The sequence below is a fragment of the Delphinus delphis genome, chromosome 6, assembly GCF_949987515.2.
Source record: "Delphinus delphis chromosome 6, mDelDel1.2, whole genome shotgun sequence".
Lineage (NCBI taxonomy): Eukaryota > Metazoa > Chordata > Mammalia > Artiodactyla > Delphinidae > Delphinus > Delphinus delphis.
In genome coordinates this window covers 78,047,258-78,063,315 of record NC_082688.1, presented here as the reverse complement: position 1 = coordinate 78,063,315, position 16,058 = coordinate 78,047,258, and positions in this window count along the sequence as shown.

Genomic DNA, 16,058 nt, shown 5'->3' with positions numbered 1-16,058 from the left:
AAAAGGATATTTTAAAAACTCTATGTTATTTTTTGTCTGCAATTTCCTTCAGGTGTCCGTATGGCTTTCTTCTGCTACTCTGTCTGATGTCACAAGAGGGAGGGAGACTGCTTCACTCTCAGCCTGTTATTTGACCAAAGGCTCATAACCAGGGCTCATTTATTAAAAAAAACATGTCAAACAGATAACCTTGGGACAAATTAAAACTATTTTATTTTTAGAAAAAAAGCTTTTAATATATTTTAAAATTATGATCTGTTTGTCATTCTCTTTCCCAAAATAATAGTGAAACAACATAGAGCTCTTAAAGTATATTTTTAAAAATTTACAGCTGATAGAGAGGCCAGTTTGCTGTTTCTCATACTTGCCAGGCACACCTTCTGACCTCAGTTTTGCACTTGCTGTTCACTCTCTCTGGAATGTTCTTTCCCAGTATATCTGCTTAGTTCATTCCCTCACATAAAATCCTTCAGATATTTTACTCCAAGTTGTCTTCAGTGAAGCCTTTCCTAACCACCCTATTTAAAATTACTAACCTTTTCTGATACACCCTATATTCATCACTGCTTTGTTTTTCTCCAATAATATAGTCTAAAAATGTTATTTTGTTTATTTCTATCTCCCTCTAATAGATTTTAAATTTCAGAAATCAAAGATTTTTGTATTTTATGTTCAAGACTTTGTCCAGAACATCTTAACATATATCATTAGATAATAATCAAATAACTAATGAATAATTAAAGAAAGAATATTTTATATTAAAAGTCAAAATCCCAATCTTTGATTATAGCAATCTGTCTTGTCACCCCTTTCCTTTTTCTATTCTCATTGCTCTTTGATTCCTTAGAGACTTCATACCCCTAAGAACTTCAACTTTTCACTAGGGTTGTAATATGCCTTGCTATCCTTAAAACTATCTGCTTGATCATTTAGACCATTTTCTCATCAGTATCCTCAATTCCTTCCTATCAGTGCCCGTTTGCTGTTCCAAGCCTGAAAATTCCAAGCCTATAAATGAGTTTAAAATTAGATTGCTAAGTGCTGATGAACCAAAAACCAAATCATATATGTAGGCAAATCATGACCCAGGAAGAGGTATAAACAAAGGGACAAGTTTGTCTATAAGACAGGAACCCCATCCCCCAGCCCTCCCCACACACACCCGTATAGAGTTCAACTGTAGAAGGGTGAGAGTGAGGTGTGGAAATGGTGTCTGTTAGGAACATGATAGAATGTCTCAGGTGCATAAAATGAGCAGTATTTCCTACCCCATACGTTCTATGTGCTCTTGGTGATAGGTAGAGAATGATCCATTTAGTCCCTCACCTTTCACTGCCGAGGGCTCCATTCCTGGTCTTCTATTGAATAACTTATTCAAACAAATACTGGGATTTAAGACGTAATCAGAGCATGTGGTGATTAAATTTTCCTCAGGCAGAAGAGATTTCAGAGGACTATCTGAGGGAGGGTCAACAGAAAAATGAGGCATCTTCCCTGCTGTGAACAGCTTACACCTTTCTAGTTAAAATAAATTGTAGGAAACAACTGACAGTTTTACAGACCCCCCCCCCACCAAATCTTAAATTGTGCATTTCTATCTAAAAGTATATAGACTGTATAAATGTTAAAATATTTCCTTCTATTTTCCCTCACCACATTCCTTCTCATCCTGTGGAACTCAGTCACAAATAATTGAATTAATTATAATTCTTGGTAAATGACCTTTTCATATCATTTATCTTATTTTATTTAAATAATAATATGTTTTTATTTGACAACTATTCCTACAGTGCTTACAATATATGATGCACAATTCCAAGTGTTTCACAAATACTTTTTCATTAAATCCTTAAAATAATGCAGAAGGAAGATGTTACTATATTCACATTTTTAGGAAAGAGCCCAATTTAGAGAGATTACTAAATTTTATGAGAATGTATCAACATAACTACTTAGCATAAACACTAGGGTTTTAACTCAGGGATCGAGGTTCCTGAGTATAATTTTAAAAATACTATGCTACACCTGAAGGATGATATTTTAAATGGCTGTATCACCTAATAACTAAGCTCTTACTAGAAACTTGTTATATTATACATGACTTTATTTTTATTTCATCTCCTTATCTCTTCCCAGAAATAACCATTATGCAGAATTTTGTTTTTATTAAACTCTTTTCAAACAGATGCACATTCACACTTTGGTCTCAGACTTCCAGCCTCTCAAAGTTATATTAGACATAATCTTTCCATTGTTTAAGCCACTTAGTTTGAAGTACTTTGCTATGGAAGCCTAGAAAATGAATACTGAGATATAGTAATAATAAATATCTGTTGCTCTTGTTTCAATGTCTTTATCTATTTATCTTTATTGAAATGTCTATTTATATATGTATCCACCCATCCATCCATCTATCCTATTTATCTGTCAAATTATAATTTCCTGATTACTCTATTTTTAATTTTATAATGCTAAGTGAATCTAATGAACCATTATGTTCTACTCTCAACTTTGCAGATTTTTAAATTATAGCCTATTAATTGTTTTTCTTAAATCATTTATTGTATAAATTAAACTGAACATAAGCTTTGGGAAGTCATATTATTCTGTTATTTTTAATATTCATTCTCTACTTTTAGACAAGCTCAATTTTTTTTCTGTTCTCACAAATCAAAACTCCTAATGTTTAGATGCATTTTCTATTATACAGCAATTTAAAAAATCAATTTATATAATTTGAGCTGGTGAGTATGTAGTAAACTGTCATTTGATGATCATAGCATTTACAAATTAAGCACAAGTTTTTGTCATTTGGGAAAGCTGAAGATGATTATTTATGTAACTGGCTTGATTACATTTGACTGTTAGAAATACTTGAGAGAAGGAAAGGCAGAAAAAAGAAAGGTCTATCCGGGACTATTGATGTTAACGTCTAAAGCAAGCCATAGTTTTTTCTTTTCTAAACCCCATCCACCATGATTTCATTCTTTCAGTCAACTGGTAAGTATGGTTTGTTACAAGGAAGCAAAAAAGTGGCTGTGAACACAGTGGATAGGGTCCGAATTTCTGGATCAAACAGGCTAGGACCAAGTGCTGGCTCCAGTGTTCATTTCTTTTGAGGCCTAGCGCAAGTTATTAACATTTCTACCCCTCAGTTTCTTCAAATGTAAAATGTGGGATAATGGTTAAACTACTGATTACCTCATATAGTAACTATCACAGATATACATCTTAGTGTTCAGCATGTAGAAGAGTGCCTGGAACAAAGTAACTACCATATAAATACCATCTATTATCAGAAACATTTTGGAATTTGTAACACAGATTCGGTTCTTTATGATTCTACTGCCTTTTCCCCCAAATCACCTCCAGGACTATGACAAATTTATGGGAAGCTCAGGCTCTTTGCTGAGGTCTTTAGAGAAGCCTTCAATTCTGGAATTACAGATTTAGACTAAATCTCAGTCACAGGTGGTTTCCTGGCATGCTTATAGTTATCTGTATTTACTGCCTCTATTTATTTATCAACATGGACTAAAACTTATTTTCCATGCCCATTATTTTTCTATATTAGTGTCACCAAGGCTATCAAAGTTTTCTCTTAAGTGCTTGATATTGTTGTTCTTCTACCCTCAAAACACATTCTTCTGGCTTCTATAATGCTATTTTATTGTGGGTCGTGTTCTACTTATCTGGATGCTAATGTGTTTTTTTGTCAACCACAGCTTAAATATTGGTGTGTCTTGGGATTCTATTTTAGTCCAAGTTCAGAATTAATCGATATACTCCCTTTGGGTTATTTAATGGACTTACCTGTTTATGGCTTATCTACTTCCTAATTCATATCTCTCTCATGAGCACCAACCTAGAATCCAGTTGCTTAATGGATATATTTACAATCCACAGACTCCTCCAATTGAGTTGTTCAAAGCTGAACTCACAGAATTGCCCCACAGACTTAAATTTTTTCATGCAGTCCTATTCCGGCAAATGTAAAAAATATCATTCTAACTGAAAATGGCAGATTCCAAGAAATGAAACTAGATTCGTCACATCATATTAATTTCTGCTACACACCTAGTTTTTTATACTGGAAGAAAACAATTTGGAGTTCTGTTTATTAAAAATACCTCTATAAACATTCCTTTATTTTTCCAAGCACTAATGACAATGAAGAAGTTAGGATCATATGTATTTCCCTAACTGCTTAGATTTATAGCTAAATTCAAAGATCTATGTAAACAACAAAACAACAAAAAAGAAAAAAAAACCTAGTTGGATCTAACTTTTGTAATAACTCAGTTTAATGGAATTAATCAGCTTTACTTCTAGATACTAGTATATAATTCAGATTTTTTCCCCATCATGTCTGCATGAAATTAGTCAATCAACCTATATGTGAGGACTGAAAGGAAGAAAGTACGTACATCAAAGAAAAAAATTTGATGCTAAAAATATTTAATTTCTTGTTAATTTAAATAGAGCTTAAAAAAAACAAAAACTGGGGCTTCGCTGGTGGCGCAGTGGTTGAGAGTCCGCCTGCTGATGCAGGAGACACGGATTCGTGCCCCGGTCTGGGAAGATCCCACATGCCGCGGAGCAGCTGGGCCCGTGAGCCATGGCCGCTGGGCCTGCGCGTCCGGAACCTGTGCTCCGCAACGGGAGAGGCCACAGCAGTGAGAGGCCTGCGTACCGCAAAAAAAAAAAACTATTGATACATGTTTTAACAACATGATACAGCACACTATTACACACATTGTGGTTGCCAGTGTTTAAAATGCAGTGTCTTCATGGTATTATTGATTACACTGAAGCTCCTTTAATATTTTTATTATTTCATTGTGCATTAAGGAGCTTTCAGTGACCATATCTCACTAGTTTACTCTTGAAATATCCAAACAAAATGTATTTCTAGGTATATTTTTATTGTTCATGAAAATATTAGATGGATCCTGAATATCTCAATAAATAAGTTGAAGGGTTTTTAGTCTGCTATAAATAAAAAACCCATTGTTATTATTCTCTGGATGTTACAACTAAAGTGCTTACGCTATAATTGACATAAATTTTAAGGAAGAAACATAAAATTTACATATAGAATAACAGTGATTTGGTTTGAAATTCTAGGCATTATTTTTTTTTTTTCTGGACTTACTCATGTTTATTGCTGGTCATGGAAAAAAAAGTCATGAATCACAAATAACAGAGTAATGTTTAGAACACTGAAGTTAGTTCTTTAATTCCACCAAGTCAGAGGTGTGTATGATGACAGCATACATATTTGGTTTCTTCCCACGTTATGCATCTCTACCTGCTCCAAATTGGTGTTCTTAATCTGTATGTCTGATTTACAGGATATGTGATATGCACTTACCATCATCTTGGGGATATTCTTTTGCTTGTCTCCTGTGTTGAACTTGGGTTTCTACATTTTGTACTTATCAATCTTGTTTTCTTTGTTATTTCGATTGATACTAACTTCCATTTGCTTTGTAAGAGAGGCCATATGTGGGCAGTCAATTTTCCAGAACTTGAATATTTGATAATGTCTTTAACCCTGAGACTTGATGGGATATTTAAGTTTAGAGCTCTAGATTCTGGTTAGAAGACATGCTTCTGCAGAACTTGAAGGCATTGTTCCAATGACCCCTAGCTTCCAATGTTATCAATGAGAATTCCAAAGTTAAAATCATTCACAACTCCTTCTATATATACTCTTTCTCTCTATTTTCCCCGAGAAAGTCCAACATACTTCTCTCTGAGGTTCTGTTTAATCAATGCTTTGAGCACAAGGTAGGTCCTTTCTGTCTGGTAACTTTTTACTTTTAATATTGCAAAGTTGTCTTGAATTATTTCATTGCTAATCTGTTTGTGTCCCACCCCCCCAACTTTTATTTTTGGAACTACTGAGGTTTTAAGGAAGTAATTTGTGTAAGTAGGATTTATTCTCTATTCCTCCTGTGCTGCTTAGTTTTTTGCTTAAGTGGGTGTTTTAACTCAGTTATAGATCCATTCCACCATGCAGTTTCCAAAAGAGTACTTTTGTATTATCCTCTCCTTTTCTTCTAGTGCTCCCAGTTCAGAAATGTTTATGCCTTTTTTTTTTTTTTTTTTTTTTTTTTTGCGGTACGCGGGCCTCTCACTGTTGTGGCCTCTCCCACTGTGGAGCACAGGCTCCGGATGTGCAGGCTCAGCGGCCATGGCTCACGGGCTCAACCGCTCCATGGCATGTGGGATCCTCCCGGACCAGGGCACGAACCTGTGTCCCCCACATCGACAGGCGGACTCTCAACCACTGTGCCACCAGGGAAGCCCCTATGCCTTTTTTTGTAGACATATAATCATTCTACTTTTAGTAAATTTTATATGTGTATGTTCACCTCAGCACTTTATCAGGAATAAGAAATATATTTTAAAACTTTAAAAAATGGAACTGCTGGGCTTGTATTTTTAGCTATTTCTTCACATTATATTTTTTAGTTTGGGGTAGTTGCCACTCAGTTTTATTTACCACACAGGAAAGATTTAACATAAAATTTATGTTAAAGAAAAGATTATTCTTATTATAAATTAAGTACCCAATTTTTTAGTATTTCATGACTTCATATTTGGCAAATAATTAAAGTGATAAAGAAGTACAAGTTATTTTTCCTTTAATATTTCCTAATGATACATTATATTTCCATTTAGATTTTCTTTTCTAAAACTTACATCATCAAAAGTGTAGCAATATATGATGTAGTTATTTTGGGGGACAAAATCTTTTATCTGGATAGAAAAGCTATCAAATGTAAGAGCAAGATGGGCAAGAATATCTTCACAGAAAAAGTTCTTTCAAGACAGAAAGGCACAGATTTGATTACATGAGGAAAAAAAGGATCTAGAGAGATAATGTGACTTGTCAAAACTCACTTAGCTAGGAGATCACAAAGCTCCTATAATAAAAACCTATATAACCCTAGTGCCACATCATCATAGCTACATTTATTTTTTTTCTGAACTTTATACCCCTTACATTCAAGGAGAATTAGATGGGTAGTACATTCTGTGGTCATATTATGAACACGTTTATTTTAGCTTGGTAGTTCTTAGCCCATTGTAACTGACTACTCAAAAATGAGGGGAAAGATAGCTAATATAGGATTAAAGTCAGTGTTACTGTTCTTCAGCAATTCTGCATAATGACTTAATATAAATGCAGCTGACATAACACAACTTGAGGGAGGGACAAAGTAACTGTTATCATGAAAGAAAAATATCAAAATTAGTATTTTTTAATTGAAATCAAGGGTTAAGTGATAGATGTAAGTAAACACATTCAAACACTTAAGTATTTTTTTTCAATGAAGAGATCCATTATTCCTAAGGTATAACATAAATTGTGGATCAAAGGATCATACCTAGTTAAACAACCACATTAGGGCTCTTCATATTAAAAATGGAAAAGATATCTTATTTTCACATTGCGAATCATTTTGAAAACATGTTTTAAAATCATTTTTCTCATATAGACAAAATCTGTAAGTAAAGTATGTTACTATAATTACCCCCTGGGGGTGGGGCAGGGAGGGATATAAGGTTTAGGAAAGCTAAGTAATTTAACTATTAACGTAACTCCAATCACCAGGCCCTGGACTAAATAACAAATGATAATGATTTACGTTTCCTAGTCTTTATAACAGTCACTTTTGGAGTAATAGTTTTAGGAATTATATAAAAAGTAAAAATGGCATATGCATATGATAGAATAAAAATGTTATTTTTAACTATAAATTGAGTGCAGATACCCTTTCCTCCTTATATCCTAATTTTTTATGGGATTAACATGACTATACATTGTTCTCACTTTAAAAAGCAATACCTTGTTAAAGAGGTTGCAGTTTGTTTCAGTAGGCTGTATCCCAAACATGAACACTGAATTAATCTAGTCTAATGATTCCCCTATCTTTTGTTTCATGCATATTGGTGAAAAATTCTCTTGCTATTGATTGCTGAAACTAAATCTAATATGACGCCATGATATCTTTTGTCTCTTTTGGGCCTCAAATGAAAAATTTCTAGGCTTGCAATATATTATTTCTAAAAAAAAATTAGAGTATATAACTTTTTATTAAAAACAAGTATATGAAAAGTCCATGCTGAAAATTTTGCTCCATTGAGTCATAATAGGCAAGGCTTTCACATTTCTAAAATCTGTTTGAGGAAAGCACCCTTTAATGGTGACTGAGAGAGTCGTAATTATAGGATAACTATATCTCCCCGTGGACCTGAATGATTATCTAGTGCTTACACTGGTAAGCAGTACCAATGTACTGCTAAGAGCCTAACTTTGCCATCTGTGTTGACTTCCAATTTTATCTCTAACTGAGGGAGAGGTAAGTAAGAGACTACATACATTTCAAAGTTGTTGATAAGTTGTCTGGATTGTAACTTGTATTGATTTCGCCTTACAGAGAACCGCTCCTCTTTCCAAGCATTCTTCTATTTGTTTATCTTTGAAAACGTAGAAAACTGAAAACTTAAAAATATGAAAACTTAGAAATTCAAAACTTGGCTTTTCTCCAAACCTATCTGAAACACTAGTTGTTTTACCTCTAAATGAAGTTAATATTATTTACTTATATGTTTTGAAATCATTGTGAGGTCCAATATTTAACACAAATATGCTTTACAAGCCTTAAAGTGCTCTAAAACACAAACAATAATAGCAATAATAATGCAGTTTTTAAGATGTGCCAATGATTTCCTTTAGGACTTTAAAAAACATCCTACAGGCCTAAAGAAAACCAGACTTTAAAATAAGTATAATAATAGCCTTTCATATGCAACAGAGACAGAAGCCCCAGAGTTTGTCCTAAAGTAATTGACTGCTGATTATAGAGTACAAGAAAATGCACCCTCATGAAATCACAACCAATTTTCAACTTTTCACTAAATCTAGTTATCTAAACTAGATTTAGATAACTAGTTTTTGGGGGTTTTTCATAAATGTGCTCTTTTAAGATTATGTTGTTTGAAGTTTGGAGATACAGTTAACAGTATGCCTTGAACACTAGAGAAAAAATTATGAAAAAACAAGAATAGAAAAGTCACAAAAGTATACCAAATATGCTATTTGACAGAGGTTATATACCATAGCATCTCCCTGTAGTTTATAACTTTGCTATCTTCTGCAGTCACCAGCTTTTTGTCTTCTATAAATATTACCCCATCCTGGTTTCAGAACTTTTCCTTCAAGACTCTATAGGCAGTGTCATTCCTTTTTCTATGAAACAGTTTAGTAACAGTGCCATGGGATTAAAATGCCTGCTTTAATTTTATTCCTCTAAGAACAGTAATTTCTGAATATTTCAATAAATTTCTGTTGTAAAGATTTAAATATGTGAAATTTTAATGTGGAAGAGAAAATTTTCTGTACAATATATATTATATATATTATACATTATATAATGTACAGTTAAACTGTGGATACAGAAGACATTATACAATCTTAGATGTACATTCATGCTTTATTGGCCATATATTATTTTGGTAATCTTTCTGTATTGCAAATATTGGTCTAGGATGCATCCTAAGTAATTTATGAATTTCATATTTAAACATTTTCTTAGCCATGATGCCTCTCTCCACCACTACTACCAAAGCAGAGACATACATATGTGGTTGCATCCAGGTAGTTTGTTAGGAAGTGATCCTAGGAAACATGAGTGGGGGATTGAGGACTGAGAAATGGAGGAGACAAGGAACACTTTCACCAGGGGACCCTGAAGTGTTCCATTTAATTTAATCATGGTCGTGACAGGTTTCTTGTGGTGAGAGAAAAGCAGTCACAGAAAGGAATGGGAATGGTATGGATGCTGTTATACAATGTAAGCAAGGAATAACATGTTTGGTACCAAGATGATCTGTGGGGGTGGGTTTTGTTACTTACTTATCCAAATGGACATTAGATGGACAAGTATAGGAGTTATAAACTTAGAAGGGCAAGATGACAGTCCTGAGGATCTGTGTCTGCATCTGAGTCACAGCAGAAATAAAGTCACCCAGTCTTATGTAGTCTAGCATAGGTACTGACGTAGGTGAAGGGAATTTATAATGAAGACAATCTAGAATAATGAAGGGAGACGACTGGTATCGATTGAGATGTCAAGACCAGATGCAGGGGTAGGAACCCTAATTAATCCTCAAAGTCTTCCTTTTCTAAATTTACCCAGAAAAAGAGAGCAATATGGATCCTGGAGGAGTTGTTCCCAGATGGGTGACTTTATTATATGTAGCAAGTGAATCCTAAATGGGAAATGGGTAGAATCTTGTAGAGGCTGTAGTTTTCCACACAGATCCCACCTAAGGACAGAGGCATGCATGTCTCCCAGCTAAAAAGATAGGTGTATATGCTTCACAACTGACTCCTTATCCTAGAGTTGACCTTCACAGCCTCACCCAAAGTAAATCCTCTCCCCAAGGAGAGCTCACACTCAACAACTGGTCACTTCTCTCGTATCCTCATAGGTCTTATTGTCCAGAGCATTCTAAGTAAACTTCTTTCAGGAAAATCACTGTCTCAGAGACTGTTTCCCAGGAATACAAACTATGGCAAACTGCTTTCTTAAAAAATGCTTACAGTATATATTCATACTTAGTGTATATTCATCTCGAAGTAAAATAACACTCTCTCCTGCATATATACTAAAAATGATGTATACCATCTTCATAATTAGACTCTAGTGATATCAGTAAATAGTTGTAACCTCATGCAATAACTAAGGGCTTGAATGTGCCATACTGTTTCCTATATCTGCATCCTTATATATACTTTTATCTGTCTTCTTCCACCTACCCTTTACTTGTTTAGCTAATTTATACTTATCTGTTAAATATCAGCTCCAGTGTCACCTCTTTAGAAGTCTTTACCTAACTTTTAGCCTGACTTAGATATTTTGTAGGTACTGAAAAATATTGTAAATACTTCTGTAATAGTATTTTAAACATTATAGTGTTAACAGATACATCTGTTACTCTAGTGTGTGTAAGTTCCTTAAGGCAAGAGACCAAGTCAGAGAGGGAGAAAAAGTAATTATATGCTTGCAGGCTCTGGAATTGAAATGTCTTTAATCTGTTGTGAGGAATAGGACTTAATAGTATAACTCTAAATTCACAAGAAATAAATCTATTCTTCTAGGACCTAGCTCAACGCCTCCCAAACAAATGATTATTTGTTGAACAAATAAATAAGTGAATTACTAAATGAATGATTGGCTGATTAAAGAAAGGAAAGACTAAAAAAAATAAAAGGGTGAAGAAATAATATTTCCAATTATGGTCATATTTCCATAAGACATGCATTTATAAAAATATTTTATTTAATCTTCATATTAGATTTTTGAGTTAGGTATTATTATTGTCACTAGCTGAGAAAAATTAGTTTCATGGATTTAAGTAATTTTCCAAAAGTTATAGCTATTAAATGATACTTAAGGCCCTAATAGAATTATTGTTCAAATCTAGTTATTTTATAGATAAATAGAGAGAGAGAGAGAGAGAGAGAGATGTGTGTGTGTTTTTTCTAAAAGGACAGTGAGTTTAGGGTTGTATGCAGAATGAGAGATGAATGATATGAATGTTGGTCGTGGCAGAGGAAATAGAAAGAATGAGATGACTTCAAGTGGTATGTTGAAGGAAAACTCAGTGAGCAAGATCTATTGGCTAGTTAGCTATCAGGAGAAAAAGTTATGGACTAATCAATGCCAATAACACCTTTTTAGTATGGGTGAATTGGAGAATGGTGGTTCAATTAACAGAACTTTAAGAATCAAGGTTTGGAGTTAGTGAGAGGGCAAATACAAAATTACTTGTAGAAGGCTGATTTTAAGGTCAATTCAGGACCTCTCAATGGAAATTCACAACAGGAGTTCTGGGGAGATGAGAAGAGAAATAACATTGATGTTATTAATATATTAATGTTAGAAGTTTAAAAATGCATGTTTGGGGGCTTCCCTGGTGGCACAGTGGTTGAGAGTCCGCCTGCCGATTCAGGGGACACATGTTCATGTCCTGGTCCGGGAGGATCCCACATGCCGCGGAGCGGCTGGGCCTGTGAGCCATGGCCGCTGAGCCTACGTGTCCGGAGCCTCTGCTCCACAACGGGAGAGGCCACAGCAGTGAGAGGCCCGCGTACCGCAAAAAAAAAAATTAAAAAAAGAAATAAAAAAAAAATGCATGTTTGGGAAGTTTAATTGACCATAAAATTTACAAGGGATTGTTTTGGCTTCAAATCAAAGACAGTTATTGCAGTGAAAAAAAAGCAGGTTGGAGCCAGGGTTATGACTACAGGTTCTTTTATTTTAAATAATAATAGAAAATACACATGCAGTACATCTATACTAACTTCAAACACTTATAATGTATGAATGAATTTGAGTGTAAATATTTTATAATCTAACAAAAGAATAAAATAAGTTGTTTTTGTCATCTATTACCTTTTGGCATTTTCTAGAACCATGCTTCATCTGACCTGGATCAAAACCATTATTATGTTGGAAAGGCAACATATAAAGCATAACCAACTTTTCAAAGAAGAAAAATATACTGTCCACAAAATAAATAAGGAAAACTTGCATCTTTCTTTTCCCTTTCGGCTTCCTCATAAATCTACATTCTAATACTAATAAAAGATAGAATCTGGATATTCTGCTTTCCTTTTTGGAAAGATTACCTTGTTAAAGTTCACTTCAGCTTTGGAGTTCACTGTTATAGTAGATGGAACAGTGCTATTTATACAGTTCATTTTGTTCACATGACACATGTATCCTCTACACACAAACTATACATAGGAATAGGTTAAAATATGCCAGCTGTTTGATATGTATAGCCACATGATAGACTTTTAGAAGGAAAAAATAAATAAAACTTCTTTCCCACAAAAATAACATAACTGTTCAAAAGTAAAGACTTAAAAAAGTTGCAGGAGTTGTTTTTCAGTAAGTAACCGCAGTTCCCTTCTATCACATAATGACCTGAAATTATGTTAATCGATATGGTTGATTCCGGATGGCTCCAAGAATTCCAAGGATTATCAACAGCAGAATCCAGTGATGACAATGAACTGGTGGTAGTCATACTCATGACCATCACAGGGCAACCCTCTCCACTCCTACTGAGCTTTACCAGTGGGGCCACGGGGCTTTCTTGGAATCATACCTGACTCTTCTGATTACATTTTTAGTTGGTTACATTTTAAGTCAGTACATCACAGTTTTCTCTACATTCTTACAGATAGGCAGATTTATACTTTGAGATAGTATTGCTTACAGATGAAGAACACCGTTGTTGGTTTCAAACAGACCTGCGTCTTCTATTTATCAGCTTCAAAACCTTGGACTTCTATTATCTTTATCAGCCAAAATTTTCCAGTTAATAAAATAATAGTTACAAATTATCTGCCTTACAGGGTTGTGATGATTAATAGTAATTGTTCCTAGAAAGCATCTAGCTCATGGCTTGGCTCATAGCAGGGGACCAAAAAATGTTACTTTTTTAAATAGATCTTTATTGGAGTATAATTGCTTCACAATACTGTGTTAGTTTCTGTTGTACAAAAAAGTGAATCAGTCATATGCATACATATATCCCCATATCCCTTCCCTCTTGAGCTCTCTCCCACCATCCCTATCCCACCCCTCTAGGTCGTCACAGAGTACCAAGCTGATCTCCCTATGCTATGTATTTCATTCAGATAAAAACTATACCTCTTAAAACTTAAAATTTATGGTGAAATACAAATGAAAATACAAAAGTTTTAAAAAATGTAGGCTTTCTTGATCTTTGAAAAATTAAGACATCTAATGGACCTAAAATGATATTGGTATATTGCCAGTTTGAAATAAGTTCTATGGCTAACAGAGTATGTTGAAATAGTGAAAACATAATTTGCATGGAATATAAATCATATTTAAACACTCAAAAAGAATTTATTTCTTTAAGCTTTTAAAAAATCTAACTTCATTTACAGTGTTTCATTGCATTGTTCATTATAATAATTTTACTGCACAAATGAATATTAAATGAAGATCCCTATTGAAAATACTCAACATTTCTCTGGAATAATTACTTATTAGGGTAAAATTTATATCTATAGCTCTGTGTTATTTTTACATTTACTTCATTGACAGAAAATATAACTATCTTGCTTTAGTGGTATTTCAGATCCAAGACCTTTTTTTTTTTCCTTATGTGAACATCAGACTTTCTTTGAAAAAATATTATCTCTAATAAATAAAATAAATTTTGCCTCTAAAATTTGTTTATATGTGACATAGGATTCTGAAAGGCAAAAATAATTTTGAGGGTTATTCATGGAATATCAGCATACAAGTTATCTTCTCATTTTTACTTCTTGGAAAAAACAGAGAGTAATTGTAAAGATGTTAAAGGCATTGACCATAACAGAAATAGTAGGTTACACATTTAAGGAAGAACAAGACATGTTAAGATTTTGCTAAGGGGAATTCCAGCACATTTGCCCAGTTCTTAGCTGCAAACACTCAGCCCTGGACTTTGTGTGGCAGAGAATAGTTAAGAAAGCAGAGAGTAAATTAGAAAAAAAAGCCTGAGTTTAAGATCAGCTAACAATCTGAGGGCCTAGTCAACTACGGTAGCAGAATGGCCCATCAAAGATGTCCATGCAGTAATCCCTGGAAGCTATGAATATGTTATGTTACATGTCAAAAGGGACTTCGCAGATTTACTTAAGGTTGTAGACCTTAAGCTAGAACAACCATCTCTAGTAAGTTTACAATAAAACAAATTCAACATCCCCTTAAATTACACAATAAATACATTTTTGAAAGTTCAGTTTACATTATGTAAATGTAGCAGATTTATGTTTTGCCTCCAAAAATTAGAGGCTGTTTTTGTTGTTGTTGTTTTGTTTTGTTTTTTTAACCTAAATGACTTTCTGGCTGGACACTGGAACTTCACAGAGGATATAGAACAGCTCTTGATTACATAGCTACAATCTAGCAACATTGTCCTCACCCAGTTACAGTCACTAAGTATGTCCAGTGATCATGATAACTAAAAACGCCCCTCCCATTTTCCAAAACTTTTCTTGGAAATCACAGCTATCCTAAGTGAAAACCATACTAGTAAGTAATGAAAGAGATACACAGACAAAAATGTTACTTTGCTCTTAAGGATCTTACAGTTTAAATAGTGGTTAAACAGAGATATCCATGATACATAATATGAAATAATTATTTTTAAAATATTTGAGAAACATTCTCCAGTAAAAATAGTCTTCCCTTCATATGATAGCCCACATTACACTTTATACTAATAAATTGAATAATTTAAGATGAACTGCTTTAACGTTAAGAACAACTATTTTAAGATGCTCTGAAGTGGTCCACATTCTGACCTATTTGAGGAATTGCAATTTTTCTGTCTAAAGAGTCAAAACTGAGTGGATATGAGAGATATTTTAATTATTCCAGAATTTGTTAAAACAAATGAATTTGAATGTGTCAACTTCATTTAGTTATCCACCTCATCCCCTCTATCTTCATATCTTCAGTTCTTTATATGTTCATTGTATGGCCTCTGAAAGCATTTGAATTGCTACTTTTGCAATCCCAGATCATATAACAAATTTATAATATCATTATTTTGTTCCTTATAGTTTCTTTTAGGGTTATTGTAAGTATTCAATGAGATTGTGCATGTAAAGAACTTGTACAAGGCCTGAACACAGAGAGATTGAGCAAGCATTGGCTATTTGTGTAGTGTTAGCTATTATAATTAATGTTTCAGCACATATGCCTACTGTTATTCTTAAAACAAAGTGAACTTTTTATTGATCATGTTTGATTACTCGACAAATAAAAATTTGGCGTTATTTTAGGATAGTCACATATTGCTGGGATAACCCTGCTTTTCTCCTTAGATAATTTTAATTTAATCATCCAGAAAGTTCTGAATTAACCAATTTTGGATATTTTTGAGATAATTTTAAGACATAATGCTGTTGAAGTTATCAGATTTCTATGGTGTTCCTTTATATG